Genomic DNA, 27891 nt, shown 5'->3' on the forward strand with positions numbered 1-27891 from the left:
GGAGACTTTTCCAAATGCTGCATCTGTTTGTTCAGTGCACTAAATCAGTTGTCTGAGAGAGAAATGTTGTTTACCAAAACAAAAACAGACCTCATAGAAGCAGTTTATTCTCAAACAGTTTCTTGAATTTAGAAATACTTTCTTTTGTGTGAAGTTACCTTTACATTTCACAGTAAGTTTAGCACTGCCGAATTGAACCTGTTAAATTATTTTTCTTTCCTTGAGTACGATAAATAGTTATGGCACAATTCTGAAATAATGTACTGGCTCTGCTTTTAACATCTTCTCTCAGTTTTTCTTAAATTCTATTCTACATGTTTCTAACCATAGCCAACCACAAGTGTACCATAAAATCCCGATGAAAAATATTTTCAAACATCAAAATGGATCACACTCTTAATTTATTTGGTTTCTTATCTGTGCCCAGTGGATTTAATTAATTAATTACCATATTTTTAATAAATACACAGCATACTTTTAATGTTTGTATTGAGTCATCATGATTTCTTGTTAGTAATATCTAACTTTGTGGTAATTAATAATGGCTAATTTTAAGTGTGTCCCTTTTTTCCTGTGATATTGATGAATTATTTACCCGAGATGCTGTGGTGCCTACTGTAGATCATTCAATATTCCACTGACAAAAAAAAACATCCTAAAAGTGCAAGAATGCATGTTTTTGTTTACTGAGTCCAACAGTTTATTGTACCTAGTTTCCACTAGCTCTTGGTCTAATCCTACTTTTCTCTGTTAAGAGTGATGGGGTGGTTACGGAGTAGTTTAAAACTTATTTGTTTTATCAGGAAGGTCTGATCTTCTAAATTCCCATTGCTTTCTCTTTTCTCGTCTATGGATGTTTAAAAGACAGTTCTGAGTCACACATCAGCATTGGCCTTGCACTAGAAATCTAGTGACTAGATTTAGCTTCTGCAGTGAGTCATCAGGGATCAGATGTAGGTAAGGAAAGTGTAGCTGACAGGCTTGAAACTGTTCATAGCTTTAAAAAATGCACACGTATAAAGCCTAAGTGAGTTTAGATCATTCAGGTATATTTTTTTTAATTTGTCTTTCAGAAATCCTTTAACACCCCTGTAAATGTCAAACATTGAATAGCTGTATTTTTTGTCTGTCTAGAGCATATATCAGTATTGTATAGAAATTAGAAATGGACAAAAACATGCTTGATTGAAATAAGAAGTGAACTAAACTTTTACCCATCTCTTTAACTGGATTATATCTGAACCTTTACATCCTACCCTCTGCCTCCTCACCTTTCGATAGCTGAATCTGGCCTCCTGTTGCATTTTGAGGATTTCCTATTAGTGATGCTGTCAAGTGCTCAGCATTCCCAGGAAGTCTCAAATATCTCATTCTAAGGCTTACAGTATATGCTGCACACCTTTGGATATCACAGCTGGGGAATGGAGATCAAAATTCAAAAAGGAAAAAACATTTTCACTATTGCTGCAACTTGTTTCTCTTGGGAGGAAAGTGCAGAGTCTCTCCCATCCTAAGGCTCCTGCTTTTGTGGATTCAAGAGGCTGAGGAGCTTCTCCAAAAAAAATTCTGCTATAACCAGAGAGAAGGAGGAATTTTCTCTACAACTGAGACAATATAGTATGGAAGAAAAGGTGAGTATTGGGAGGCTAGATCTCCTTTAAACAGTTACTTAATTTTGATAAGCATCCAAACTGAGCCTCTGAATACTTTTGTGTTTTGCCCATCAATAACTAGAGGGCCAGCCCCTGGACAAGTAACATAAAATCTCCTACTTTTATTAACACAGAAAAGTAAATCTTCTGTATTGTGAAGAACATGTACCAAACATAACATTATCTTTCCGATCTTTTGGAACAATTAATTGTAGGAATCTTGGGATTTTTTTTTTAACAATAGATTGGTGTGCTCAAAGGTACATTTTTGGGGAGAGATCATGACTAGACTCGTACTCATCTTGAGCATCACTTCTTTAGAATTTAGAAATTCCTTAATTTTCAAGTAATTTGAAAGTTCTCTCTCAGGTATCAGACTTCAGGAGGAAAGTGTAGCAGTAATAATAATACATGGGTTCTATATAGTACTTTTTATCAATAGATCTCAAACTGCTTTGCAACGGAAGTCAGTATTATCATCTCTATTTTACAAATAGGGAAATTGAGGCACGGGGGGAGTGACTTGCCCGAGGTCACCCCGCAGGCCAATGACAGAGCTGAGAGTAGAACCCAGTCCAGTGCTTTAAAAACTGGCCAATTAATAATAATTTAAATTTAATTCAGTTTTCCTAACCAATGGGGACTGAGGGGTTTTTTGATCCTTGAGAGCTATGCTAGTTAAACAGTACAATAGATTACTTTGTACCTTACCCAAAGCTTCTTTCTAACATTGTACTCAGACCAGAAACTGCTTGTTAACACCAGTAGGGAAAACCGTGGCAAATCCTGACACCAGAAGCTAGCCAATTTACATCAAGAAAATGAAAATTTTGTGTGTTGTAAAACCAAGTTTTTATAAATACCTAGAGGCAGATCCTCTAGCATTTCATTTCGGTGTGTTAAAATTTTAATAAATATGTAAAATGTTAAAAGGTAGAAAACAGAGATCAGTTTAAAAGAACCTTGCAAATGTAAACAGGAATATTACTGTCCATTTACTATAAAAGTAAACAAGTTCAATGAAATTCCAGCTCATCCTTTTTTTTTTTTTTTTTTTTTCCTCCTGGTATTTAATAATTAATTTGGTAAATATTCATCTGATATATTCAAAGTGTCAAACATGTATTGCATGTATAACACTAGTATTGTGTCATTAAAACTAGTTTCAAGGAACAGAGAATTTGGCAAATAGTAGAATACAATGAACAGTAAAAAATGTTAAAATAAACTTTTTCTTATAACTTTATTAGTTTCAAGGGAATCTGTCAGGTAAAATTTCCTGTTTAAGAGTAATAGTGCTAATAGGGCGTTTGTATGTCTATCTTATATGAAGGAGAGCTAAGCTTGAATTATGACTATTAGTATAGAACAGTGGTTCTCAATCATGAGTCCGGGGCCCCCTGGCAGGGGCTGCGAGCTGGTTTCAGGGGATCCGCCAAGAATGGCTGGTGCTAGACTCACTAAGGCCCAGGGCTGAAAGCTGAAGCCCCACCATGCAGGACTGCAGCCCGGAGTCCTGAGCTCCAGCACCTGTGGCTGAAGCTGAAGCTTGAGCAACTGAGGCTATGTCTACCCTAAGCAGCTTTTAGCGACGTGGCTGTGTTGCTACAACCGTGCCGCTAAAAGGCGCGCACTGTAGCTGCTGTTTGTCGGCTCTTCTGCTGACAAAAAACGTCCGCCCCCAACAAGCAGCGTTAGCACTGTCGGGAGGAGAGTGCTCCCGCTGAGAAAGCACTGTTCACATCGGAACTTGTAGTTGGCAAACCTTTTGTCTTTCAGTATGTGTGTGTTTTTTGAACACCTCTGAAAGACAAAAAGTTTTGTTGTTCAGTTGTCAGTGTAGACATAGCCCTGGTTTCGCGGTGCCCCTTGTGGCATGGGCCCCCAGGCAGTTGCCCTGCTTCCTACCCTTTAATGCCAGCCATAGCTTTTGTATGGAGAAAAACAACTGTGGTACAGGTGGGCCGTTTTTGTAGCATGTTGGAGGGGAGGGCCTCAGAAAGAAAAAGGTTAAGAACCCTTGGCGAGTTACGACTGAAAGTCCAAAATGGCTTAAATATCTTGCTGCATGGCTTAAAAAAGTTATTCAGTGTGTGCTGCACATCTCAGGCCTTCTGTAATTTTTTACAGATCGTTCCAGATCGCATTCATAGATCTAAGAATAACAAAAGAAAAAAAAAGTGAAAGCAGGATAATATTTGACAACTTTTCCAATTTTTTCAGGCTGGGAATTATTTCATGGTTCTCTTGCTAAAGCTGTAGCTGCCAGTTGAGCACTGACAAATTCATAGATGGAAACCAGACCAGCTCACTTGTGTATTAGTACTGTTCAAGGTAGGAGTTGGAGTAGTAAGAACGTGTTTAGTGTTTAGACTTTATAAAATGCTTGTAAGTTGCTGCATGCGTTAATCTTACTTGCAATGTCTGCATCCTGTGCTGTAAGATATGTCAGTTTTGCTTTATAATTGTAAAAATGTGCCTGCTCTGAACTTACGAAGTGTAGTTGTAGCTGTGTTGGTCCCAGAGAGACAAGCTTGGTGAGATAATATCTTTTATTGGTCCAACATCTGCTGGTGAGAGAGACAAGCTGGTCCAATAAAAGCTATTACCTCACCCACTTCCTCTGAACTTGTAAACCTAGGTAGGAAAAGTGGTTCTCCCACCCATCCGAAGAACTATCAAAACTGAATGGGCCATTGTGGAACATAGAATCATAGAATATCAGGGTTGGAAGGGACCTCAGGAGGTCATCTAGTCCAACCCCCTGCTCAAAGCAGGACCAATCCCCAACTAAATCATCCCAGCCAGGGCTTTGTCAAGCCTGACCTTAAAAACCTATAAGGAAGGAGATTCCACCACCTCCCTAGGTAAGTCCCCATTCCAGTGCTTCACCACCTTCCTAGTGAAAAAGTTTTTCCTATTATCCAACCTAAACCTCCCCCACTGCAGCTTGAGACCATTACTCCTCGTTCTGTCGTCTGGTACCACTCAGAAAGGTCTAGAGCCATCCTCTTTGGAACCCCCTTTCAGGTAGTTGAAAGCAGCTATCAAATCCCCCCTCATTCATGATTCTATCACAACACTAAGCCTGGTTTAATGCCCTTCTTACCCCCCAGAAGGTGCTACCTGTGAGAAAGCACATCCAATCAGCTTGAATTTTGGAAGAGAGAAATAAAGATAGCTGACATAAAGATTTTTCAATTCTTTGTTGTTTCAATGCTTACAAGGGCTGGAGCTAAGAAACAAAAAGCAGAGATCCCCAAGATCAACCTGTGTTAGCCCTAAAAGACATTCAGTGGTGACAGATTATTACATCTCTGTCACCTCTTGGAACCATAGACTGAACTCATTTGTGTGTATATGTTGTCTGCTTTAACCTGTAAATGATTCTTAAAAAGAAAAGGAGTACTTGTGGCACCTTACAGACTAACCAATTTATTTGAGCATGAGCTTTCGTGAGCTATGAGCTGTAGCTCACGAAAGCTCATGCTCAAATAAATTGGTTAGTCTCTAAGGTGCCACAAGTACTCCTTTTCTTTTTGCGAATACAGACTAACACGGCTGTTACTCTGAAACCTGTCATTATAAATGATTCTTGCATTTCTTTGTCCTAGAGTTAATAAATCCTTAATTAAGTTACTAGAGGATTGGCTACTAGCATCGTCTTTGGTGTGAGATCTAAGGTACAATTTGACCTGAGCTAAGTGACTGGTCTCTTGGGACTGGGAGCAACCTGAAGATTTTTGTGATTTTTTTGATGTAAATGACCATTTATCACTAAGTCCAGTTTGCCTGAGTGGCAAGATAGGCTGGAGTGTCCAAGGAGACTGTCTGTGACTCCATGGCAAGACTGTTATAGTGATTCAGGATTTCACATTTGTTACTGGGTCGGTGAAATCTAATTACAGAACGTACCATCAGTTTGAGATATCTGCCCTGCTTTTTGGCAGTCTGCCCTGAGATTGGCACTCTTGGTCGTGAGTCACTCCAGACAGTGCGACAGCCATCAACTTGAAATTTAGTCAGCTTTAAATGGGAATTAAAAGTATTTTCATGAGCTACCCTTCTCTCTGAATACCTTTGCTAATTTTTGTGATTTTATAATCACCGTATTCTATTTTTAAAAAATGTCTTCTGTTCTGTCAAAGACCCACAGAAATAGTGAGAGAAACAAAGGGCCCAGTCCAGTGTCCACTGAAATCAAGCGATAGGCTCAAGACCTTTCTCACTGCTATGCAGAGGAACAATGAAATTGAATAAAACCAAAGTACTGCCAGATATATAAAGTAAAAAAAGAAAAATAAATAAGTGTTTTGTTTTTTTTTCTTTTAATCTCTTTCAGTTATAGTAATCTTGGATAAGTGTAAAAGTAGTAAGTAAAAAGATGGGGACTGGTTTTTAAATTGCTGGTGTCCCTTCAAAAAGATGAATTTAGCAATGATTTATTTGTAAGAGGGCTGGGAAGAAGGCAGGAAAATTCCCACGCCCCTCTAAAATACTCATTTCTTCGTTCAAAATAGGCAGTAATTTCCCAGCCCCTTCTCTCTGTATTTTTCTGCCATTCTGATTAACATCTGCTAAATATATTATAACATACCCCAGCCTGCAACTTGAGATCTTTATGGGACTCCCTACCATGTAGAAATTTCAACTTATAAACCATTTGCTTTGAGGGAAATGCTACTAGACTTTGAAGCTGTGCACAAATGAACATTTTAAAAACGTCCTGTCTAGGGGTCAAAATAGTATGAAAAATTAAGGCAGTCAAGACAGAAGTTTAAATCATTTTGAATTCCTAAGGTAATGATTAGCAAATGCAGTACCACCAGGATCAGAAACTTTATGAAACCCTAAGTAGTTTGACTTAAAAATCAATAGTAGAGCAAATCTTGCTTTAGCAACGTTATTGGGTGACTGATGTTGTTCTGAGAATCCTGATAGTTTTTTCTTCACTGTATCAAAGGGCATTTTACAGAAATGCCTACAGGTACCATTTTAGCTATATAGGTTTTGTGACCAGTTTAGTCTACTGAAAATTCCAGTTTATCCATTTTCACTTAGTATTAAGGGAGGAAATGTTACAAAGGGATAATGGTGAAATTTTTTGTTTGGAAACTTTGTTTTAAAAGAGTCTCCCTGCCCCCCCCCCAAAAAAAAGATATTCCTTAGATATTGTTAGGAAGATATTTTGTTATAGTGTACTCCTCTGTGCTGTACTCTCCTCTGCTCTATTTACACTCCACTTCCCACTCAGAACTCCCTTCTATGACTGCAACTCAAGGTCAAACTGCAGGAGCCAGTCCCACAAGGTAGAACTCGAGAGAGCAGCACCATTGTGTTGCTGGACAGCTCACTTAACCTGGGGATTGTGCTGAATAATTTGGAAGAGTTAGTAGCCATGGAATTCTTATTAAGGTCCTGTTCTCCTTTCATTACCTGAGGCATAGTGGCAGAGAAGCTGAAAAAGAAATGAAAAGTGTACATTTTTTCATACAGTGACAGATGCATGTTCAAGAAAAAGTAAAAAGAAACAGCATGTGCTTGAGGGAAAGCTTCTTCATGCCTAATATATTAGGAAAAAATGTTCAATAAGAATTAAGCCCTGTGAAAATACTATTTCTTTAATGCTGCCAATGTCATTATTTGCTTGTGTTATCTCTGCATAAATTATAGAATTTTTTCCTAAGGTCTATAACTGTTCATTCCAGCTAGGATCAACTTAAAACTTTTTCTAGGCACTTTAGGATTGTGCACTCGTTCTACTGTCAACTTACTGTGTGAGTGACTTGTTGTCCACATGTCTATTAATTACAGATTTCTATCAGTTATATGGGCGGGGTAAATTGCAAGGTGTGCTACCCAACTGAGAGGAGTTGGAGGCTAGCAGTGAGGTCAGATAATAATACAAAGGGATGAGAAAATTTGGTCAGAAATCACATGATGAGTTTCTACTTGAAAAATTGCAAGCTAAAATCTGTAAGAGATATGGTCAACAAACTACACCCTGAGTTGGCATGGCAGGTAAAAGGCCAGTGTAGTTTTGGATTGAATATGCAAAGGCATTATGTCATGGAGCAGGGAGGGTAAAGGTTACTTTCTACACAGTTCAGGTGTGATCCCCACCTGGAATAGTGTGTCCAGTCCTAGGCAACACATAGGTAATCTGGAGGGAGGTCAATGACAACAGTAACGATCAGAACTGGAAGAACTGACTTACAAGGAAACCATAAAAAAGCTAAACATAGATATCTATCTTAGCAAAGATATACCTCAAAAGGGGAGTAGAAGATAGAACATAAATATAGACAAAAACACCAAGGATAGAGAAAAATGTTGAGAATGGCACAAGGGGTATAATTAGGACAAATGGGATGGGAAATTTTAGGCTGAATATTAGAAAAAAAAATTGACACCAAGATAAACTAAGCTGTGGAATAGTCCCTTAAGGAAAGGGGAGCAAGCCCCATCTTTTGGGACATCCAAAACTTGACAAGACAAAACACTAGCAAATATACTGCAGGAAGCAATCCTCTGTTAGAAAGAAGATGGATTAGTTGACCTAATAAATCTTTTCTGACTCTAATTTCTATTATTCTATGACTGAATAGCTTGATAAATTATTTTACAAAAATCTGGAAGAAAGGCCACATATTAAGTTAATATACACTTAAATATATTGAAAGTGCAGTGTGCCATCTTTTCAAGTGGATCATAATATAAAAATAGCATAAAGTTAACATTTGTGTGTATGTATATGGCTAAGATATGGATGCACTATAATTTTAGCCTTATGTCATTATCATCTAATATATCATTGTTCTTTAGGCTTTTAAAAAGTGAATTTTGATATTTCTACTAGTATTAATAATATACCAACACAACAGCAGAAAACAAATGTGCTAATTCATATTTAAAAGTGAAGTGCTAGAATGTGCATTTTTAATGCTAAATTACCTGAATATGCAAAATAATTAGGAATGTATTGTTCAAAAACTGAGGAGAATAGGTATACAACTGTAGAAATAATGAAGAGCAGATGGTATTTCAGTATTCCACAAAATCAGAATCCTCCTCCCTTCTGCATCATTTCCTCACACAAATACGTTACTTGTTTTTTTCATATTGTATTTATACTCTGTTTTTCTGTTACTAAGGAACAAGATAAACATGAATAGAGTGAGGGTAGGTCTACATTTAAAATGATGAAGTGGTGCCACTATAGCACTTCTTTGAAGATGCTACTATGTCTATGGGAGAACTTCTCCCATCAGCATAGTTAATCCACCTCTGTGAGAGGCAATAGCTATGTCAACAGGAGAAGTCCCTGCGTTGACATAGTGCTGTCTATGCCTGGGGTTAGGTTGGTATAACTGAGGGTGTGGATTTTTCACACCCCTGAGCAACATAGTTCTACGGATGTAAGTTTGTAAAATAGAGTTGGCCTGAGAGAGCCACATGAAATGGTACTAAGAAGTTCTATAGGTAATAGCATTGTGGAGCCTTCTAGTGCCTTCACTGGAATGGAACAAGATTGATGGTCAACACCAGAAAGACAAATATTTTAGGCACTTACCAAAAATAAACCCAGCTATTTTTTTTATTTATGTGTGTCAGAGGACTCTCAAAGCACCTGAAATAAGCTTCTCCTCAGACATCACCAGCAAACATGCACATCATGAAATCAGAGTGAAAACTTACCAGTATTTTCTTAGCGTTTGCTATTGCTATTCAGAATCCTGTGGTTAGTCATGAAATGGGAATGCTTAGACAAATCTTTGGAACAGCAGAAGTATATGAGCAGCAGAAGTAGTAGACTCTGGAACCTATCAATGAGGAGAGAGACCCTAAAATGGAGACTGAGGGGAAGGGCAGAGTATCAGAAACTTACCACAGCCTCCGTGAGTCTGGGAAGGGGCAATCACTTTTTTTTACCTCTATGCCGAAATAGTTCTAAGGCTCCAAACACAGTGGGTCATGAGTCAGACACATCACTTAGGAATCAATGGACAATTTTCTGAGTGCATTCACTCATCAGTAGAGACCTGTCCACACCTTATTAACATGTGCTTGATAACACATTTATAGAGAGAGATTTATGGAGGGGCTTTGAATTCTTTCCTTCAAGCTTACTCCCAGAATAAGCGCTCTTCTGGTTTAAGTAAAGGATCGCTTCTGGAAGCTCATGATGATAGAAGTATTGAAGTGTGGTTCTACTCTGGAAAAAATGCCGTCTTTTTACTCAACGTATTGCATGTATTTTTTTCTTCAATGAAAAAAGTAAGATTTTACTTAGCCCTGCAGAGCCAGTACAACTGTGAGAGAGTGAATTCTATTCTGTTCTGGTTTGGGCATTATCAAGAAAATTGTTAGCTAAGTTCCAGTTGCAAGGCCTCTTGATTAACCCCATTGTCTGCAGATTTTGCCCCGTTAGACCTGTACAACCCCAAAGAGGAGAATAGGTTGGTACAGCTGTAATTGAGGACGTAATTTCAGGGCAATGGGGTTTCTTAGGTACAACTGAGGGCAAGATCTGGCCTGCGGAATCTTTATTACTGATGATGATGTACAAGCCAGAAGATGCACAGATTGACTTTCTGATGCTTTTACTTGTAAAATGAGCAAATCTGTGAGATACATGATTGGGACACAATAAATATGGAACTCTATACTGTAACTTTTACAAAATAAAATCCCTCTATAGAGTAGGACTACATTGTAAATATATCTTAGCCTTACATAATAAGATTGAATTTGAATTTCATAATATGTTCTAAAAAGAACAGAAAAACAGATGAAGTGAATTGGGCACATCTGTCTTCTAAGCATGAATTTTGTTATAATAATACAGGTAAGGCTAAGTTTCTTTCATTTTCAGCTCTATTTTCTAGAGGCGTATTTTCATTCAAATTGTGCTACAACTTGTCATAAAAACTTCTGCTCCTACTTAGTCAACCCAATGAGTTTCTCTTTGCTGTTTGAACTTGATAGACAGAGGAACTTATTACTACCTTCCATTAGTTTTTTTTCTTCCCAGCCTACTGCACACTCTCTTCAGTCTGGTTTCCCTACTTTCTTCAGTTTTATTTTCTGCTTCAGCTCTGTATTTGTGCTCTTGGCTCCTTATGGAGCAGTCAGCTGGTGGGATGGGATGGATATGCTCTGCTCAGTTTCCTCATTGACCAATTAGGATGGGGGCAAGCAAACTTTTTGGCCTGATGGCCACATCAGGTTTCCAAAATTGTATGGAGGGCTGGTTAGGGGGGGGCTGTGCCTCCCCAAACAGCCAGCGTGGCCTGGCCCCTGCCCCCATCCAACCCCCCCCCCCCGCTTCTTGCCCTCTGACGGCCACCCTGGGACTCCTGCCCTAGCTACACACTGCTGTCCCCTGACCGCCCCGGACTCCCTGCCCCTGACTGCCCCCCACCATCCCATCCAACCCCTCCTCTCATTCCTGACTGACCACCCCGGAACCCCTGCTCCATCCAACCACCCCTTCTCCCTGTCCCCTGACTGCCTCCAGAGCCCCTGCCCCTGAATGCCCCCACCGCCCCATCCAACCCCCCTGTCCTTCCTGACTCTCCCCCCTCCCCCGGGACGCCTGCCTCCATTCAACCCTCCTGTTCCTCATCCTCTGACTGCCCTGACTCCTATCCACACCCCTGCCCACCACCCCGAACTCCCCTGCCCTCTATCCAACCCCCCCTGTTCCCTGCTCCCTTACCGCACTGCCTGGAGCACTGGTGGCTGGCGGAGCTACAGCTGTGCCTCCCAGAGCACCAGGACAGGCAGCCGTGCCACTCAGCTGGAACCAGACACACACCGTGCAGCACAGAGCACTGGGTCAGGCTGTGGCTCTGCAGCTGCACTGCCCGGCAGGAGCTCGTAGCCCTGCCGCCCAGAGCATTGCGCCGGCAGCACAATGAGATGAGGCTGTGGGGGAGGGGGAACAGCAGGGGAAGGGGCCAGGAGCTCAGGGGCCGGGCAGGAGGGTCCCGCGGACCGGATGTGGCCAATGGGCCATAGTTTGCCCACCTCTGAATTAGGACAATGCTATTGGGTGTACCCATCCACCTCCTTCTCTTTCTCTACCTCACGACTAATTAAAGTAGGTCCAGGCTAGGAATCTCCCTCTGGGCAGGCAGAAGGGTCTCATATAGCAAGGCCTGTGGCAGCAGACTAGGATGCATAGGATAAGCTGTGAAATTACACCTTTAAATTCTGTGTCTACAATTGCAAAATACAAGTGAAAGTGCTAGTCAGTGTATTTTAGCATAAAGCATAAAATTAATAGATATATAATTATTAGTGACAGCAAGTGAAAGAATCCAAGAACGGACTAATGCTCTTTTTAGCTCATATAAATGCCCTATGTGTAAGGATCAACATGCTAGTCAATTAAGTATTTATTTGTATTAAATGCCACAAAATAAGAGGGAACTTGGAAATCTGATGGCAAATAGCAAATAAAATTTAATGTTGATATATTTAATGTAATGTATATTGATTTGCATATAGTAATCACAAGGGCAAAAGGAATGGAACTGAACTAGAACAGGACTTCAATATGGACCCTGCAGATAAGCTTCCAAACTTTTCCATACTTATCCAAATGGAAACTCTGAACCTTCCAAGAATTGCCTTTTACTAATTTTAATTTCTCAGCCTCCTATACAAAAAATTCTTTATATTTTGTCTTTTGCATTTATTGTATTATACCTCATCTATTATTTCACCTCATTTTAAAACTGAAACTCCTAGCAGGCTGATGTTAAGTAGAACAATGCGCTGCATGCTGCAGTGCACCTCATAAATGCAGTGCAACGAAGCAGAAATGCAAAATGCCATATCCAGAGTATCAAACTACTCTGATATTTTTAGGCCAAAACTTCATTTATTATTCAGAAACATTTTTGAGATGTCATTCTATAGGCATTGCATATGGTATCATCTGCATGAAATAGTTAACAGCATTGTAAGAAAGAAAAGAAAACTACAAAAGGCATTAGTACACATGTGATATTGAATGTTTAAAGTATGTCTGGAACAACAGCATAAACCTACCACCTATGCAGGACCCCAAGTTCAGGGGATTTTAACCTTTGCCTTTGAAAGGGACATTTTACCTTGCAGGGCTCCCAATATTCAGCTCCTTACAGTTTTAATATGCTCCCCAGAAGCCACAATCTTTATCAAGCATTCTGAAAACTACAATACCCAACTGGGGAAGTGAGGAAACAGATTGACAGAGCAAGATGGGTACCCAGAAATCACCTACTACAGGACAGGCCCCACAAGGAAAATAACAGAACACTGGCCATCATGTACAGCCCCCAGCTAAAACCTCTCCAGCACCTTATCAACGATCTACAGCCTATCCTGGAAAACGGTCCCTCACTCTCACAGACCTTGGGAGACAGGCCAGTCCTCGCTTACAGACAGCCCCCCAACCTGAAGCAAATACTCACCAGCAACTACACACCACACCACACCACAGAAACACTAACCCAGGAACCAATCCCTGTTTCAAACCTTGTTGCCTACTCTGTCCCCATATCTACTTTAGTGACACTGTCAGAGGATCCAACCACATCAGCCACACCACCAGAGGCTCATTCATCTGCATGTCTACTAATGTTATATATGCCATGATGTGCCAGGATTGCCCTTCTACCATGTACATTGGCCAAACCGGACAGTCTCTACGTAAAAGAATAAATGGACACAAATCGGACATCAGGAATGGTAACGCACAAAAGCCAGTGGGAGAACACTTCAATCTTCCTGGACATTCTATAACAGATTTGAAAGTAGCTATATGTGAACAAAAAAACTTCAGAAACAGACTTCAAAGAGAAACAGCAAAACTAAAATTCGTTTGCAAATTTAACACCATTAATTTGGGCTTGAATAGGGACTGGGAGAGGTCGGCTCATTACAGAAGCAGCTTTGCCTCTCCTGGAATTGACACCTCCTCATCTATTGTTGGGAGTGGACTACATCCACCCTGATCGAATTGGCCCTGTCAGCACTGGTTCTCCACTTGTGAGGTAACTCCCTTCTCTTTATGTGTCAGTATATTTATGTCTGCATCTGTAACTTTCACTCCATGCATCTGAAGAAGTGAGGTTTTTACCCATGAAAGCTTATGCTCAAATAAATCTGTTAAGGTGCCACCGGACTCCTTGTTGTTTTTGTGGATACAGACTAACACGGCTACCCCCTGAATCTTTACTCATACATCCTGCATTACTAGCATGGTATTGCTAAATAATTAATAGATACAGTAGGTCTTGTAAGGAAAACAGAAAAAAATTATGAACATAAATGTAAATTATGAAAATAAGTCAGTTGTTTGAAGACAAGCACACAAACGCATCTGTTATTACTATGTCCCTGCAGACAGCACAGTCAGAGCATGTCTTGGCATATACTCAGTTTTTTACTTTCCTCTTGACTTATTTCAGAATTTATTGATTGTCTTTCCAGAGCTGTTCAGTGTTAGTTGGCCACCATTTTTCCTTCTTCTGTTTTACATTGTCCCAGAGTGAATATTTCTTGCTCTTGAAATTTTGGTGCTATTTCTTGTTTCCAATTGAATGTACACTGAATGGAATGCAGAAAAAACTAACTAAAATGCATTAGTATTGTATCAAACTTTAAGATGGTTGATTGTGTACCTCACTGTAAATGAGCTAGCAAAGCCAGAGTAATGAATAAAACCACACCAGCAAGAGAGATTCAGAACACTCTTGTTGACTATGAAATTCTACTAATTCAATGACCGTTAAAAAATGTGTGCTATTAGCAAAAATTAAGATGTATTTAAAATAGCTAAGATTGAACAATGAATACTGACTGTCAAGCTGTTTTACAGTCTCTTCACTTTGCCTATAAATATTTGAGAGGGGAGAAGAAAGAGAGTCATAATTTACAAAAAAGTCCCAATGGTTATTATGTTAGTGTAGCATTGTGGAGGTGCAGAAAGCAATGTGGTTTTGCCTTAATTTTTATTAAAACGATGAGTGTTGTCAGAATAAAAGTATCAAACTACTTAAAGGATCTTTTAAGTTTGCAAAACTGTTTTGCTCTATGAATACTCTTTTAACATTTGTTTGAAAGATATACAAACTTTAATTTTTTAAGAAGGGAGAGGAATTAGCCAACCCTTAAAATAATAAAGGATTAACCTACCCACTCACACTGCCAATATAAATATATTGAATGAAAGTCATTGGCATTATTCTTCAGTTTTAAATGACTTGAACTGCACATTTCTTCAGACCTAGATGAATATACTGTATTTTTATATTTGCATAGTAAAGGAAAAGGTTAATGTGAAAGTTCTGATGTCACTGAGATCTGCTGATAAGCACTATATAAAAGCTAGGTTTTACTATTGTTGTATTGCAAAAAGGTGGCAAGAACGTTAGTTCCGTTATTTTGCCGCATGAAGAATTCTGAATGTCCAGTAAGCAGTCACTTCTGAGTCCAGTTCACGTTTTCAAAATCCAGCAACATACACCCTAAAAACTATCATGAGCAAGTTTAGGCAGTAATGGAGGTAAAATAATGGTGGCCTATCTACATATCTTATTGCTATGATTGGTGGAGCTGCACCTATGGTAGCAATGGTGGGAAACTTTCAGGAAAAAGTCAAGTGGAGATAAGGCCATGATATTAATTTCAGTGCCAAGAAGAGCATTTTAAATGCTAGCAGGTTTATTAATTATTATTTTTTGAAAAAAAAAAACCGTTTGTTTGCTGAAAACAACATGGAAGAGGTAAGATCCTTGTCCCAAGTACCTAGCGTTGTTAGAAGGCAAACAGTAGAAAACAAAATGGACATAATTTTTTTTTAATTTCCCAATAAGCATTAGTATTGCTAGATGGGAAGGTAGAGGATTAAATTTGATAGGCTGAATGGTAAAAGTGTTTGTTTTAGGGGAAATCTGAGGGAATGAATGTAAGCTTGACTTACTGGGATAGGAGGGTTAAGCACAGTATTTAAAATGATACTCAGCATGGTTTACCTTTGGGCACATTTGCAATTTAAACCATGCTCACCATTTGTTTGCCTATACCCCTTTCAGAATAGTTTCTGAGAATGATTTAAATTAGTCAGTTTAAGCTCTGTGCCCACTATGTCTCAAACTATATTTGCTTCTGCCTGACATTGTTTAAACAGCACTGCATTAGCCAGTGTGGATGGGAAGGAACCATGTTTAAATAATTTTGAAAAACAATTGTTAGAATATGGCCTGGTCCATACTAGAAAGTTAGATCAACGAAAGTAATCTTGTGTTGACCTATTTGTACATGTGTTTACACTCAAATTTGCCTCCAGCTGGTGGAAGTGCCCTCTTCCAGTGCTGCAGTAAAACCAGCTCCCTGAATAGAGTGGAACCATGGTCAACACTAGGTAATGTAGACCAGTGGTCTCCAAACTTCTTTGATGGCGCACCCCCATCAGTAAAAAATTTTTGAACACGCAATTGCCCAACTGACAGTGCCTGCTCTGCTCACTAGATGTGTTCCTGCCTGGAGTAGAAGAGGTATTGGGAGTCCTGGGCCAAAGGGGAGAAGAGGTGGTGCAAGCACAGGTATGGACCAGTCATAGAAATGTGGACATCTGTGAACAGATTGCACAGGGGATGCAGGCAAAGGTTTATGACAGGGATCAACATCAGTGCTGAATGAAAGCAAAGAAACTTCACCAGGCATATCACAAGGCCAGGAGAGGCCAAGAGTAGATCTGGTGCTGAGCTGCAGAACTGCTGCTTTTACAATGAGCTGCATGCCATACTTAGCACAGACCTCACCAGCATCCTGCAGACCACCGTGGATACCACAGAGGAGCCTAAGACAGAGACCCTTATCATGAACAGTGAGGAGGAAAAACAAGAGGTGGGAGGTATGGATGGAGGCTCCAGCCATGTTGTGTTCTACGACCTGTTTGAGATTCGGTCACAGTCTAGCCAGTCCCTCCAGTTGAGCCCAGATAAGCCCGATGAAGGGGAAGGGACTTCAGATAAGTGTGCACGAGCATTTTTCCTTACAACGTTTAAATTTTAAAATGGTGCCAGTCCATCCCCATCTTAACAAGACACAGGTACAAACTTTTCAGTCCTCTCCCAAAGGTTTCTAGGGATGGCTGCCTCATTTCTTCCTCTGCGGTAAGACGTTTTCCCACTGCCCTCCATGATGAGTCAATTGGCACCATTGCAGTAAATAGGCTAGTGGCATATGGGCCCGGCCAGCATCAGGACTCCAGTAGCAGCTGTGCTCTCTGTGCCTTTGTTACTCGCTAGAGTAAAACCACCACCGCCTGTGGAAAACAGTGACAGTATTCAGTGTCGTTGGCCTGTCCTATACTCATACTTATGGAATAGGCACTGAAATTGTTATTCCTTCATGCAACTGAAAATCCTGCCCAGCCTTGCCCCCAGCAGGCCATACTCACCGCGGCTGGGGCTGGGGAGTGGTGCTGTGCAGAGGCGCTCCAAACCTGAAGTGCCAGTAAGCATGTCTTATTAAAATTGTGTATGTGAATAAGAGAAGGGAGTTCTGAAACTTTTCTTTCCCTTTCTATTGTGATTGTAAATCCAGTGATACAGCTGTCTGTTTTTACTGGCAGCTTCTGCTATTGCATCCTTGATGAATGCTGCCTCCACACCTGTAGAATGCCTGACCCGGATTAGGAAGAGAAAAAAGAGGACGTATTTAGTGAGATCCTGCAAGCCATTGCTGCACTAGACAGTGACCTAAGGGCCTGGAGGGCCAATGTGGCTGATAGCTTAGAGAAGGAAGGGGGACAGGAGAGAGGACCAGGAATTGCAGCAAAAAAAAGAGAGGGAGATGCACCAGTATGTAATTGGTCTTCTCAGGTAGCAGACGGAAATACTGCAGGCCTTTGACCTACAGGTCCAAAAATCCCGATCTCCCCACCCTTTGAAATTCTTAGAGAACTGTATAGTAGCAGCTTCCTACATTCCCCAACATACCACGTGGCATCATGGGCTGCATCCTTACCTTTACGACTCTATGCTAGGGAACAGCAAGGAAAAGCACAATTTCACATATGCTGACCTGTGAGAACCATGATTGGTGTATGTGTAGCCACAACTCACTATGTTTGTGCACTGAAATGTGCACTGCCTTTCCAATTTTAAAGTTCCATTCCATTAATTTATGTTAAAAGTTTATATTGCATTACCTGTTGCTTTTTGCACATTATTTGCCTAGATTTGCCACTCAAATTTCAATTTTTGGAGAATAAAATTATCTTTATTAGTTCACAACACTGATTGTAGAATGCACAGCATCACTCAAACCATACAGCACTTGTGCAGCAAGCACCACATAAGTTATAGGTTCAAGAAGGCACATAGTCAACTGTACAGCAAGAACTACACAATTCCTAGCAGCACCCAAATTTCCAGGCCAGGAGAACCTCCAACATAGAACAGTGCTGTGGCTGACCATTGAAGTTCTCTTTCAAAGCCTCCCACCATGTTTAGACCTTGTGCCCTACTGTTGAAAGTCAGCAGACAGCCACTCTACCTCTGCCCTCCACCCTGGTGGCAGCTTTTTCCTTTTTGCTTCACAGATATTATGCACAGGACACAACAGGCAGCTGCAATAACACTGCAATATTTTTCTGAGTGAGATCCAGTCTTGTGAGTAAAGAACACCAGCATCCCTTCAATCTACTAAAAGTATATTCAGCTGTCATTCTGCACCTGCTGAACTGGTAGTTAAATCTTTCCTTGTCAAAGTGTCAAGAGTATCGCTTCATAGCCAGGGGAGCAATAGGTAGACTGGGTCCCCCAGAATCATTGTTGGCATTTCAATATTGCTGGTTGAGAGAGACTATTCCTGCTTGCAGCTTTCTGAACAGTCCAGGGTTCTTAAAGGTGGGAGTGTCATGCACCTTCCTTAACCAGCCTGCACTGATACCTTTGGAGTGCCTGCAGTGATCTACCAACTATAGAAAAATAACCTCTTCCATTGATGTTCTCTGTGGCAAGGTTGGCTGGTGCCAAAATAGGGTTATGCATGCAGTCTATTGCCCCACCACAGTTCCAGGACCCCCATTGTTGCAACTCCATCCCCTATGTCTTGCACACTGCCCAGAGTCACAGGTCTGCATAGCAGGAGACGATTAGTGGCCCTATTCACTTGCATGACAATGGCCTCAGCGTGGATTTTCCTACTCCAAAATGATTTTACACTGATTGGTATCCATCCGACATTGCAGACTTCCGGAGTGTGATCGCCACTTGCTTCTCCACTCTCAGTGCAGCTCTCATTCCGGTGTCCCTGCATGTTGAGGGCTGAATCAAGCTCAGCCCCCAAATCCAAAACATGGGCATTTTTTGGATTGAATATCCTGGATATTGACTATCCAGGGAGCATGAGGGAAAAATCATAAACCAAATTGTGGAAGCAGCTGAGAAGGAAAAACTTGCATGCTGTGTGTTCTTTCACATTTTGGAGTGGGGATTCTGACAGTATGGAGAGCGTGTGTAATACTCTTTAAAGGAGTATGGCACTTTTTTTGCAGAGGAGGAAAGTGTCTTTGAAATGATTGCTAAGTTTGAAATTAAACATTGTTTTACACATTGCCATGTTTATAAGATCTGGATTTAGAAACGCTGTAAAAGCCAAATCTGTGTCTACAAATCAAAACAAATTGAAGCTTTCTAGACCAAATGCAAATGATATTAGCTATGGAATATTTCATAGCTCCTGGGTACAATGGGGCTCAGAATAGTGTGAAGGATCTTGCTTAAATTATGAGCTGTAATACCTATGTAAGGTGTGGGTTAAGGATATAGTTTTGGTTTTACTTCAGAATTCCTTGGCTCTTGTCAGTTCTAAACTAGATAGGTATGGGATCATTGACTTACTATGTGTCTATAGTATTCCTTCCCAGATGCCGCCCCCTTGCTCTGCAAAAATTGTGGTGCAAACAAGCTGTGTGCTCTAGCTTACTGCCTAGATCACTGCTTTTTCATTCCATACCAGCCCCTATCCCTTGTTTGTGTGTGTTCTGGTTTGCATTTTAAGACCTTTAGGACTTCATCGTCCTAGCTGCCTGTAGAGCACCTAGCACACTGTTGGTGTTCTAAAAATAATTACAATATTTGTCTGAGGAAATTAATTTATGAATTTCCACTGTAGGATCTTCCAATTTCTCATCAGTTTTCACATAGATGATATAGTTCAAAAGCCAGTGACCAGATGTCCAATGAAGTCTTTTTATTATATTTTGGTTAACTTGACCAACAAGCTGGTTATATTTATATTTTAAAATAAATAAATAAATAAAATGGCAGAAACTAGTAATCTTGAAAAAATTCACAATGCTGAACAGTGCCGTAAGGCTTGTCTTAAGGGCTAATGTTGAAGGTGACTAGCTTAAACTTAACCAAAGCTTTAAACTTAACTTACAGGGAAATCAATAACTTGACACTGGAATTCCATTTCATTATTTGGTCAGAAAAAAAATGAATAATAGAGAAGAATTCAACTTCCTGTCCTTGGAAGGTAGCTCCCCATGAATAGCTATATGGTTTTGTGTGAAGTTTTGATATATATTTGTTTTGTTGAATACAGATTGTTCCAATACTGTGTATTGATGTTGCAGCTAAGAGCTGTACTAAAGAAACATTTAGTCAAACTTAATCCTGTAAATATTATGTTTCTGCTGTACAATTATTCACCATGAAAAAAGGCAGTAACACATGGGGAAGGCAACCTGTTGGAGGTAGTTTATGCAACCTACCATAGCATAGCTTAGTCTGATTTTGTTTTCTGTTACAGGCTTTTTCTTTTTCTCTAAACACTGTATGAATGTGAAACTTGCATTGACTTATAAGAGGACTTAGGTACAGAGAAAATTATAGTTATGCACCATATGTTCTTCCTTCTTTCCCCCCTTCCCCCCAACCTTGTCTGGGGTAAACTAGTTAAAATAGAATATAGAGCTTATTTTATACATAAAGGTTCCTTGTTTATTAATTTTTGTTTAACAATAAAACTGGTGCATGCACTACCTAAAAATGGCAGAGGGAGGAGGCATGTGGCATAGTAATTTTTTCTACTTTTCTCTCAATGGACCAAGTAAACAATGGGCGCCCAGCTGCAGATGACAAAATAAATTGGTAAAAATATCGTAGTCTTCCTCTTAACATCCTTGGTGGCTCTTTTATACATACAACTGTACATAGCCAGCTAGAAATCTTAAGGCCAGGTCTACACTGGGGTGGGGGTGGGTCGTTCTAAGTTACGCAACTTCAGTTACGTGAATAACGTAGCTGAAGTCGATGTACTTAGATCTACTCTCCCATGGTGTCTTCACTGCAGTGAGTCAACTGCTGCCGCTCCCCCGTCTACTCTGCCTGCGCCTCTCACGGCAGTAGACTACAGGAGTCGATGGGAGAGCACTTGGGGGTCGATTTATTGCGTCCAGTCTAGATGCGATAAATCAATCCTCGCTGGATCAATCGCTGCCTGCCGATTCGTCTGATTGTATAGACATACCCTTAGTCAGAGTGAAAGATTGCATTAGTGAGAGTGTAGGCTACATCTAAATAAAAACAAAATTTAAAAAGTAGACATTTAAAAAGTAGAAGGTGATATTTGCTGACAGAGCTGCTAAGAAATTGTCCAAAATTATGGCGGGATTGACTCACTGCTTGTGGAAAAATATAAGGAAATGTTCTTCATTGACTGGTCAATTTACAAATATATAAATCATACACATCGGGCTGCTCTGTAATTTTTGTTTCCTTGCTAATGCCTTTAAATAAGTTTTCGTGTTTATCTTTTGTGCCCATGGGCTGCTCCATCTCTTACTGATGGCAGAGGTAGTTGTTTGTAAGCAAGTTAGTGGGAAGGAAACTAAAGCTGTGCAACTTCATTAATAGATTGTTGTACTTCACATTTCTGTACCCTGAGAAATTCATTGACCTCATGGAGGATTTTCTGAAGGGCTGCTGTTGAAGTTAATTGAAGCTACCATTGTGCGCACACTTTCATTAAGGAGGTGTTAAGAATGTCTGGAGATAACGGTGATTTCTCTTTTGAAACTGAAGGAATCACTTTGTGACATTTATTCTGTAATGATTTTTTTTCTCCATTTAATCTTCTCAGGCATAGTATTTCATTCTTTCCAGTCTCCAGCTGACTTCCTTGTTTTTTCCTTTCTAATATTACCATTCTATCCCCCCGCCCCCCCCTTTTTTTGTTCTGTTGTTGTTTCTTTTAAATTTGTTCCAGTCTTTAGCTCTCCTTGGCTGCTTTACCTGTATGCTTCATGACTTCAAAACGTGTTCCATTCCATCATAGCACCTTATTTTGGGTAAAGCTTTGCATTTGGACATTTAGTGTTCTATATAAAAATCTTAGAACTTCTTTTATTAGTTGAAGTATCTCATGGATTTGCCATCATCACATGGCTTTTATCAGTTTAGATGTGCAAATAACTTTAGAAGAATGAAATCTAAATTAAGGAAAATCTAGGACACTTTTTACAGTGTTTAAACTATTGGGATTTTTGTATGTAAATGATAGCTGTGGATACACCGGTTCATAAAGCACAGTGTAGGAAAAATAAGAATAAGAAATAACACATCTCAGAGTTCTGGTGACATCACAAAGCACTTGATTTTAGTTTTTGCAGTTACCATGATGTTTTCAGAATGTCTTTATATTTGTGACTAGCCATGGAACTTACAGGTGCAGGTTCTTTCTCTCACACCTCTGCTGTGCCCCTTTCCTTCTCCATGTGGGTAACTGGTGCTCCATCCATCACATATTGATGGGTTTACTGCTTTATACCTTATGGGCAGTTCTTAATTCTACCCAGCTCACAAGCCTTGATTTTCTACCTAAAACTAAAAGATTTTGAGTAGGACCTCTCCTCATGGCAAATATCCTTGGGTTTTGAGTCTTCATAGAAGACACCAACACTGCTCTCTCTCCTGCTGTCTGGATCCACACAAACTAGCTCAGATCTCATAGGTATCAGTGGTCTTGCATTCCCTTGAATTAAATCTTAAAAGCTTGTTTTTTTCCTGGCTCTTCCCAGTCAAAATCTGACCTCCAAAAGGGAAAAACCCTTAGGAAAAAGAGGCTTCAGTGATCTTCATCCTTGGGAGAGTTGGTCAGTTTCACAAGTGGTCACTTAAGCCATTCATGGAAAATGAGCTCTCCTGATCAGCCTCAGATAAGTTCAGTGATTTGGATTGCCATTGCCTACAAGAAAAAGTTAAGAGGCTGCTGAACTTTATTTATTCCACCTTAAAAATAACAGGCCCTTTCATCCAGCTCCCTCCAACTTTAAGCCCTTCTTAAAGTGAATTGGAATAAGAAGAGCAAATGGATTGTTCTGTTATCAGAATCTTAGGAAAAGGTTGTGGACGCTGAATAGTCCAGTCCAGAGAGGAAGAGGTCCACTAGCATTTGGTTGTCTTAGGAGCTACCCCAACAACACTTGAACCAATCAGTCAAATTCTCCCCATTCTACACAAAGGAAAATTTTGATCCCAGTGGATTGAGCAGAGGTACTCGGGGATTTTGTGAGCCAGAAGAGTAAGAACTCACTAAAAAGGGGCTTTGAATCTTCCTCCTTTGTCTTATGAGAAATTGTGATCTGTGTAATCTCTGCTTATATCCTCAGTTACCAAAGGTCCAAAGAATTCAGAGGGGGATTCTAAGAGGAAGCTCAGATTACCTGGTTCTTGGCCAGATCTGTCCTCAGCAACAACCTAGCCTGGCACAACAAATTACTCATAGTCAGCTTTGAACAGTATAGTAAATAGGGGCATTTTTCTAGTTCCACCAATCAAGAGGTTCTTCAGTACCTGCTTGAGATCCTTTAGATTTCAATATTAATTTTTCTAATATGGCTTAGTTCTCTGAGTCTCATCAGCTTTGGCAGTATGCCTGCAGTCTGAAAGTTATTGTATTTCCTCTAGAGTACCAGCAGGAGCTGCAGACAAGGAGCTCAATTTAATAAATGGGGGGGGGGGGGAAGTTGTGGGAGGGGGACCTTGAGTTCCATTCCCAATGTATGAGTGATTAAAGATGGAGAACCCAGTATGGGACTGATGGAGCAGTGAGTACCCACTTTGGAGAAGATAAAATTATGGGCAAGGAAGTTCATTTTACCTTTTGCTTGTTACCCTTATAATACCTTTGGGCACAGTCATGTCATAGTCCTATAGGGATTAAATTTTACTGTGGAGTTTTTTAATAATATAAATGTACTCAGAAACATGAAGTGCTAAAGATACTATCCAATTTACACATATACAAATATCCGTAACCTTTTATCTCTCTTATTTTTAATGAAGTAGTATATGAAATATTTCAGACAAAAGACAAATGGTATACAATATTGAGCATCAAATCATTGTTAAAAACATTTGTCAGTTCTTTTCTCCAGTTTAGATATTCACCTTTTCAATTTTAGGCATTACGTATTATTATTTCGACATTTTAAAAATATTTGAAAGAATATTGACAATATTCTGTTAGATGTTGCAAATTAGTGTGTTATTCATATGAAAAAATCAACAGGCTAATACTGTGCAGTTTAATTTGGGTATAAAACATGCATTCTGTTTAAATCATCTCATTTAATTGGATAAATGGCATTTTTAGTGATAGAAAAATCTGCTGTGTTTTAGAGGTCCTGTCATTTCATTTTACAGTTGCAGTTTGTGCAATAATTACTATTAAAACTTATTGTAAAAAATGACAAAGTTAATGTTTCATACTCAATTAAATATGTTTTCGTATATTTGTAAACTGCTTTGAAATATAAATAGTACTTTGTAATCTATCATAAACATGCTTTTGTATTTGAAAGGAGCTCAGAGTCATTGTATGATGTTTTATTAGTATTCATAGTGTAAAAGGAGGTTATTTTCAGGCTAAAGGAATTTTTGAAAAGATAATTGGGTAGACCAACATTCTCATTAACCTAATTTGCATTAAATGTGCTTCTGTGAATTGTAGTTGTCGCTTTTCCATCTGAAAGGCATGCTTTGTCACTGTATTTAAAAAGCCCAGTTAAAGGGTATATTTCATCTATAGTTTAATTCAGCAATTCTCAACCTGTGGGTCTCTGTGACCCCCAGAAACAATTGGCGGCAGTTGTTTAGGAGTGGGGAGTAACAAGTCAGCTCCTGATCCCAGAGGAGTTTTCTGCTTTAGTGAATTTGTTCAGCTGCTTTGCAGCCAATCATTCTTAGATGTTAGTCTCTAAGGTGCCACAAGTACTCCTTTTCTTTTTGCGAATACAGACTAACACGGCTGCTACTCTGAAACCATTCTTAGATGTGTAAGGCACCCCATATATCCTGGTGCCGCTGTTGCAACTTCTTTGAAGAGCTGTGGAAGCCCTTGCTTCCTTGTGGTGAATCATGGGAAATGATGCAAAGGATCTTTGGTGTTTCTGAGGAGGACCAGTTATGAATGATTATGGTGTCATAGAGAGACAAGGTGGCTTTTATTGGACCAATTTCCTTTGATGAAAGAGACAAGCTGTTTAAGCTTACATAGAGCCCTTCTTGAGGGCTGGGAAAGGCACTCAGCCTACGTCTACACTTAAAATGCTAGAGTATCGCAGCTGCATGTCAGTCTGGACACTTACTATAGTGACAAGAGAGGTTCTCTCATCACTGTAGGTAATCCACCTCCCTGAGAGGGGGCGGCTAGGTCAACAGAAGAACTCTTCCATCAACCTAGCACTGTCTACACTGAGAGTTAACTGCGTCTCTCAGGGATGTGGATTTTTCACACCCCTGAGTGACATAGCCATCCCAATCAAACTTTTCAGTGTAGACCAGCCCTCAGTATGTAACAGCTAAATACAAAGTGGAACAAATTGTTTTGCATTAGAAGTTAATATTTTGTAAGAGACTGTTCAAGGTGAACTAGGCAGTTAACACTGCTGCAGTTGTAGGACAAAGGAGGGTTAGTGGGTTATGGTTTGTTGTAATGAGCCATAAATCCAGTGTCTTTATTGAATCCATGATTTTTAGTGTCGAACAAAATTACGAATTTAAGCTCCCAGGCTATTATTTTGAAGGCGTTGTGCAAGTTTCCTTTGACAATGAGGACTGAGAGGTTTGATGTGGAGTGATGGTTTTGTGAAAGTGTTTGCCTATGGGTGATATGGCGTTTTTGTCTTGTATCATTTTTCTGTGCGAGTTCATTTAAAAGCATGCTGATCATCTCTTTTCACCTACGTAGTTCTTATTGGGGCGTTTAGTACACTAGATAAGGTACACCACAGGTGATAGGCATGGGAAAGGTACTCTTGAAATGTGTGCTGTGGGGAGCATTGATCATCGTAGTAGTGGCAATATGTCTGCAGATTTTAAACCTGTCGTTATGGCAGCATCATTACATTCGTGGCTGGTCTTTGGTAATCTTACTTCTGATGATGAGTGTGGTGAGGTTTGGGGGTTATTTGAAGGCCATAAGAGTGGGTTCGGGAAAGATTTATTTCATATTTGTGGTCCCCAGCAAATATGGGTTGTAGTTGTTTAATAGTACCCTTAATGAGTTCTCTTGTGGAGCGGTTGGTGACAACTAGGAGTGTGCAGCCAGAGGGTGCATCCCTCCCCACCCCCCAGCCCCCGCCGATTTGAAGCTGGTTCGCTCATGGTATTTGGGATGTTTGTTCCATGATGCGATCTGCTTGTCTGGTGGAATGCCCTTGTTTGGTGAAGGTGGTTTTAAGTATATTAAGGTGTGTATCCCTGATTTTCTCCTCAGATAATATTCTATATTATCTTAATGCCTAGCTGTAGATAATAGATTTCTTTGTGTTTTGGGGGTAGTTACTGGATCTGTGAAGATAAGTGAGTTGATCCATGGATTTCTTATATATAGTTCCCTGTAGGGTTCCATCACTGAAGCTGATCGTGGTGTCCAGGAAGTTGACACTGGAATGGGAGAATTCTAGAGGGAGTTTGTTGGATGGGTAGTGGTTGTTAAAGTTGTGGTAGAAGTCTATGAGGGAATTTGGGTCATCTGTCTAGAGGATGAAAATATCATTGATGTATCTCAGGTATTTCATTGGTTTTGTCATGCATTTGTCCAGAATTTCTTCCTTGAGGTGGCCTGTAAAGAGGTTGGCATATTGGGGAGACATCCTACTATCTATGGTTGTTCCCATTGTTTGGACAAAGTATTTGTTGTTGAATGTAACGTTATTATGGGTGAGGATGAAATGGATGAGTTTGGTGATGTGTTTGGGGTGGATATCTGAGTGTCTTGTAGAAATTCGAGGCAGGCAACAATACCATCATTGTGAGGGATTTTGGTAAGTAGGGAACTGACATTGATAGTGGCAAGGATGGTATTCTAAGGGAGGTTGTTAAGCTGTGGAATTTCTGGAGGAAGTCTGTTTTTCAAGGAGGAAACTGGCCCTTTGTGTGGTGAGTAGTTTGAGGATAGTTTCTGTGAGTCCTGACATTCCTTCAGTAAGAGTGCTGTGATCAGGTATGATGGGTCTGCCAGGGTTCCCTTGTTTGTGTATCTCTGGAAGCTTGTGGGAGGTTCCTGGGATGAGTTCCTGGGGGAGGAGGTTGTGGAGTTTCTCTTGGTGTTGTTTGGGGAAGGATTTGATGATATTCTTAAATTTGTGGGTGAATTGTTGTGTGGAGTCGTCTTCAACTTCTTTGTAGTAGGTGGTGTCACACGCTTCTTGGTTGACCTCATTGACGTCATCATCACAGTTGTCATAATATGAAAGATACAGAGAACCTCTTGGTTTAATTATTTCCTTTTTCAGCAGAAAATCAACTTTCACGAGTGGCTTAATTAAACATTGCCAATCACAAGTATTCAAATAATCATGAGATTTGCTTTAAAATTGTGTGTGTGTTTTTTTTTAAATAAGTTTGAGGTTCTTATTTGCTTTCTAAATTTTAAGCATTTAAGAGTTACTATTATATAGCATGAAGACTGGTTTTCTCTTTCCTACCGTAGTCTGTCCTTGAAAAGTTTCTCCTAAAGCTCTGTTTCATTGTTAAGCTAAAGGATATCATTTACTGACTTATCTGTGTGAAGATTCAAATATGTATATTGGTCTTGTAACTCTTTTGCAGACCAGAGCAAATTTTAGCACAATGTGGGTCTTAGCTTAGATGTGCTTTCTTAAAGGGGCCTGAATGAAAGCAATATAAAAAAATCAATGTATATATGGAGACATTGC

General features: G+C 39.9%; 1 protein-coding gene across 1 annotated transcript in view; it reads left to right on the forward strand.

The window, feature by feature from the left end:
* AVEN (apoptosis and caspase activation inhibitor) overlaps positions 1–27891 on the forward strand; it is a 175365-nt gene that overhangs the window by 124955 nt on the left and 22519 nt on the right. The window lies entirely within an intron of this gene.

Source organism: Lepidochelys kempii, chromosome 6 (assembly GCF_965140285.1).
Source record: "Lepidochelys kempii isolate rLepKem1 chromosome 6, rLepKem1.hap1, whole genome shotgun sequence".
Classification (NCBI taxonomy): domain Eukaryota; kingdom Metazoa; phylum Chordata; order Testudines; family Cheloniidae; genus Lepidochelys; species Lepidochelys kempii.